The following is a 5,816-nucleotide window of genomic DNA, read 5'->3' as shown; positions in this document are numbered from 1 at the left end:
AGCAGGAGGCCCTGGCTCCACCTCTTGAGCATTCTGAGGACAGAGAATCTTCTCCAACCCAACAAGAGACCTCAGCTAAGACTCCAGAGCCTCCTGGAGAGGTTGAGCCTTCACGTGAGCGGGAGCAACCAGCTCCACGTTCTGAGCCTCCTGGGGAAGTTGAACCTTCTCCAACCCAGCAGGAGACCACAGGTCAGCCTCCAGAGTCTCTTGTGGAAGCTGAGCCTTCTCCAAGTGAACAGGAACAACCGACTCAGCCTTCTGAGCCTACAGAGCCTCCTGAGGAGGTGAAGCCAGCAACCCAGCAGGAGACCCCAGCTCAGCTTTCAGAGTCTTTTGGAGAAGCTGAAAGTTCTGCAACCCAGGAGGAAGCCTCAGCTCAGTCTCCAGAGCCGCCTAGTGAGGAAGAATGGTGTCCAAGCCAGCAGGAGATCCCAGCTCTCTCTCCAGCGGAGATAGATAGATCCTTCTGCAACCCTGCAGGAGCTACCAGCTCAGCCTCCAGAGCCATCTTGAGGGCAGGTGGAACCTTCTGCAACTCAACTGGAACAGCCAGCTCAACCTCCAGAGCATCATGAAATGACAGTTTCACCTCCAAGTCACTGTCATGCTCAACATTCACACTTCTCCAGTGTCGCTGTCAAACCTGCAGATGTGGAGCTTACCATAATAAAAGAACCCACTCCAGGGGTGGGACCTTCTCCAAATCAGCACAAGCCTTCAGCTCAGCCCTCAGTGCCCCTTACTAATGCAGAATTTTCTCCAACCCAACATGAGGCCCCCTCGCTGCCTCCACAGCCACCCGAGGAGGTTGAACCTTTGCCAGTTCAACAGGAGGCTCCAGCCCAATCTCCAGAAGCCGGTACACATAATAAACCTTCAGTAATAAACCCCCAACCCCACCCGCGGATGATCGAGTCTTGGTCTTCACACGCCTCAGATCCCCCTCCCTAATTGCCCCATGCCCTTACACCCTGACAGAAGCCGGGGGCTTTAATTACTTGACGTCCTCATCTCCAGTCCAGATGTTTGCCCCGCCTCATCAGGAGTTGACTGAGACTGAGGTTCCATACCTGGACACGGATTCGGTTGGAGAGCTGCCTACAGGGCCAGATCAATTTGCTGTCCCACATCAGGATCTGAATAACAAGCAAACCCAAATTCAAAAGCTCCCAGAGGAAGTTCCAGTGCTGGATTGGAATCAGACTCAGGCCTTGGTTCGGCCTTCTCAATGCAAATGTAAGACTAAAAACATAGGTCTAGATCAGGCTGAAGGTCACCAATCATTTGAAATACTTGTTCCACCTCTAGGTAGTAAGAGCTCAAAACCAATGAAGTTTATTGTTTCACCCCCAAGCCTGAAGAAAGATCTAGTTCAGCATCAACGGCTTGCCAAAGTTGTTGTTGGAACTATAGGTCAATTTGAAAAAAAAACACTCTCTAGTGTCTAGAACAACAGTTGCAGGGTGATTATTTAGATCTCAGTATGGATGGATGCCTTTTACCCTGAGGAGAGCCTACCTAGGGATTTTTTGGGGAGCCCAGATGAACCTCCAGAGCCCCCTGAGGAAGCTGAAATTTCTCCATCCCAGCAGGAGGCCCACACTCGTCATCCAGAGCTCACTGAGGAGGCTGAATCTTTACCCCAGTAAGAGGCCCCTGCTCAGCAGCCACAGACCCCGTAGGAGGTTGAATCTTTTTCACCCCAGGCAGAAGCCCGGGCTCAGCATCCAGAGCCCACTGAAGAGGTAGAGCTACCTCCACTTCAGCAGGAGGCTCCATCTCAGCCTTCAGAGGCCCCTGAGGAACTAGAAACTTCAAGTCCCCAAGAGGCCCTAGCCCAGCCTTTGGAGACACTTAGGGAGGTTGTAGTTCGACCAGTAGCACATCAAGGGGTAAATGAAGCTCAGCAGTCAAACTTGTACAATGTCACTGTTAAACCGCTGGATCTGGCACTGGCCATAACTCCACAGGTCACCAAAGAGGTTGAACCTTCTCCAGTCCAGCAGGAGAACCCATCGCAGCCTCCAGAGAGCCCTGAGGAGGTTGAACCTGCGCCGGTCCAGCAGGAGGCCCTATCTCAGCCTCCAGAGAGCCCCGAGGAGGTTGAACCTTCTCCAGTTCAGCAGCAGGCCCCATCTCAGCCTCCAGAGCTCCCTGAGGAGGTTGAACCTTCTCTACTCCATCAAGAGGCCCCAACTCAGGCTCCAGGGTTCCCTACTGAGTATGTACTTCAAATTCCAGTGAGTGGGGCTTCCCTGGTGGCGCAGTGGTTGAGAATCTGCCTGCCGATGCAGGGGACACGGGTTCGAACCCTGGTCTGGGAAGATCCCACATGCCTCGGAGCAACTAGGCCTGTGAGCCACAACTATTGAGCCTGCGCGCCTGGAGCCTGTGCTCCGCAACAAGAGAGGCCACGATAGTGAGAGGCCCGTGCACCACGATGAAGACTGTCCCCCAGTTGCCACAACTGGAGAAAGCCCTCGCACAGAAACGAAGACCCAACACAGCCAAAAATAAAATAATTAAATAAATAATAATTAAAAATGAATATCTGCTTGTGAAAACAAAGAGTAACCTATTAAAAATTCTTACAGATTAGTAAGAAAAAGAAGAGTATCGCAATAGCAAAACCCTCATATAAAAAATTCACAAAAATACAAATCAGTTCAAAATTAATTAAAAAAAGAAATAAATAAAATAAAATTCCAGTGAGGGATGAGGTAGCATCTCTACCTGTCATTCAGCGTCACGCTCATTCAAACTTGCCCAGTGTGACACTTCAACCTCTGGATTTGGAACTTAGCATCACTCCAGAGCCCACTCCGGAAGCTGAATTTCCTACAGCTCAGCAGGAGGCCCTGGCTCCACCTCTTGAGCATCCTGAGGAGACAGAATCTTCTCCAACCCAACAAGAGACCTCAGCTGAGCCTCCAGAGCCTCCTGGAGAGGTTGAGCTTTCACGTGAGCGGGAGCAGCCAGCTCCGCCTTCTGAGCCTCATGGGGAAGTTGAACCTTCTCCAACCCAGCAGGAGACCACAGGTCAGCCTCCAGAGTCTCTTGTGGAAGCTGAGCCTTCTCCAAGTGAACAGGAACAACCGACTCAGCCTTCTGAGCCTACAGAGCCTCCTGAGGAGGTGAAGCCAGCAACCCAGCAGGAGACCCCAGCTCAGCTTTCAGAGTCTTTTGGAGAAGCTGAAAGTTCTGCATCCCAGGAGGAAGCCTCAGCTCAGTCTCCAGAGCCCCCTAGTGAGGCAGAATGGTGTCCAAGCCAGCAGGAGATCCCAGCCCTGTCTCCAGCGGAGATAGATAGATCCTTCTGCAACCCTGCAGGAGCTACCAGCTCAGCCTCCAGAGCCTTCTTGAGGGGAGGTGGAACCTTCTGCAACTCAACAGGAACAGCCAGCTCAACCTCCAGAGCATCATGAAATGACAGTTTCACCTCCAAGTCACCGTCATGCTCAGCATTCAAACTTCTCCAGTGTCGCTGTCAAACCTGCAGATGTGGAGCTTACCATAAGAAAAGAACCCACTCCAGAGGTGGGACCTTCTCCAAATCAGCACAAGCCTTCAGCTCAGCCCTCAGTGCCCCTTACTAATGCAGAATTTTCTCCAACCCAACATGAGGCCCCCTCGCTGCCTTCACAGCCACCCGAGGAGTTTGAACATTTGCCAGTTCAACAGGAGGCTCCAGCCCAATCTCCAGAAGCCGGTACACATAATAAACCTTCAGTAATAAACCCCCAACCCCCCCCCCCCGCCGCTGATCGAGGCTTGGTCTTCACACGCCTCAGATCCCCCTCTCAAATTGCCCCATGCCCTTACACCCTGACAGAAGCCGGGGGCTTTAATTACTTGACGTCCTCATCTCCAGTCCAGATGTTTGCCCCGCCTCATCAGGAGTTGACTGAGACTGAGGTTCCATACCCGGACACGGATTCGGTTGGAGAGCTGCCTACAGGGCCAGATCAATTTGCTGTCCCACATCAGGATCTGAATAACAAGCAAACCCAAATTCAAAAGCTCCCAGAGGAAGTTCCAGTGCTGGATTGGAATCAGACTCAGGCCTTGGTTCGGCCTTCTCAATGCAAATGTAAGACTAAACACATAGGTCTAGATCAGGCTGAAGGTCACCAATCATTTGAAATACTTGTTCCACCTCTAGGTAGTAAGAGCTCAAAACCAATGAAGTTTATTGTTTCACCCCCAAGCCTGAAGAAAGATCTAGTTCAGCATCAACGGCTTGCCAAAGTTGTTGTTGGAACTATAGGCCAATTTGAAAAAAAACACTCTCTAGTGTCTAGAACAACAGTTGCAGGGTGATTATTTAGATCTCAGTATGGATGGATGCCTTTTACCCTGAGGAGAGCCTACCTAGGGATTTTTTGGGGAGCCCAGATGAACCTCCAGAGCCCCCTGAGGAAGCTGAAATTTCTCCATCCCAGCAGGAGGCCCACACTCGACATCCAGAGCTCACTGAGGAGGCTGAATCTTTACCCCAGTAAGAGGCCCCTGCTCAGCATCCACAGACCCCTGCGGAGGTTGAATCTTTTTCACCCCAGGCAGAGGCCCGGGCTCAGCATCCAGAGCCCACTGAAGAGGTAGAGCTACCTCCACTTCAGCAGGAGGCTCCATCTCAGCCTTCAGAGGCCCCTGAGGAACTAGAAACTTCAAGTCCCCAGGAGGCCCTAGCCCAGCCTTTGGAGACACTTAAGGAGGTTGTAGTTCGACCAGTAGCACATCATGGGGTAAATGAAGCTCAGCAGTCAAACTTGTACAATGTCACTGTTAAACCTCTGGATCTGGCACTGGCCATAACTCCACAGGTCTCCAAAGAGGTTGAACCTTGTCCAATCCAGCAGGAGGCCCCATCTCAGCCTCCAGAGAGCCGTGAGGAGGTTGAACCTGCGCCAGTCCAGCAGGAGGCCCTATCTCAGCCTCCAGAGAGCCCCGAGGAGGTTGAACCTTCTCCAGTTCAGCAGCAGGCCCCATCTCAGCCTCCAGAACTCCCTGAGGAGGTTGAACCTTCTCTACTCCATCAAGAGGCCCCAACTCAGGCTCCAGGGTTCCCTACTGAGTATGTACTTCAAATTCCAGTGAGTGAGGCTTCCCTGGTGGCGCAGTGGTTGAGAATCTGCCTGCCGATGCAAGGGACACGGGTTCGAACCCTGGTCTGGGAAGATCCCACATGCCTCGGAGCAACTAGGCCTGTGAGCCACATCTATTGAGCCTGCGCGTCTGGAGCCTGTGCTCCGCAACAAGAGAGGCCACGATAGTGAGAGGCCCGTGCACCGCGATGAAGACTGTCCCCCAATTGCCACAACTGGAGAAAGCCCTCGCACAGAAACGAAGACCCAACACAGCCAAATATAAAATAATTAAATAAATAATAATTAAAAATGAATATCTGCTTGTAAAAAAAAAAGAGTAACCTATTAAAAATTCTTACAGATTAGTAAGAAAAAGAACAGTATCGCAATAGCAAAACCCTCATATAAAAAATTCACAAAAATACAAATCAGTTCAAAATTAATTTAAAAAAGAAATAAATAAAATAAAATTCCAGTGAGGGATGAGGTAGCATCTCTACCTGTCGTTCAGCGTCACGCTCATTCAAACTTGCCCAGTGTGACACTTCAACCTCTGGATTTGGAACTTAGCATCACTCCAGAGCCCACTCCGGAAGCTGAGTTTCCTACAGCTCAGCAGGAGCCCCTGGCTCCACCTCTTGAGCATCCTGAGGAGACAGAATCTTCTCCAACCCAACAAGAGACCTCAGCTGAGCCTCCAGAGCCTCCTGGAGAGGTTGAGCTTTC

The sequence above is a fragment of the Eschrichtius robustus genome, unplaced genomic scaffold (genome assembly GCF_028021215.1).
Source record: "Eschrichtius robustus isolate mEscRob2 unplaced genomic scaffold, mEscRob2.pri scaffold_680, whole genome shotgun sequence".
NCBI lineage: Eukaryota > Metazoa > Chordata > Mammalia > Artiodactyla > Eschrichtiidae > Eschrichtius > Eschrichtius robustus.
Note: the sequence above shows the minus strand (reverse complement) of the source record.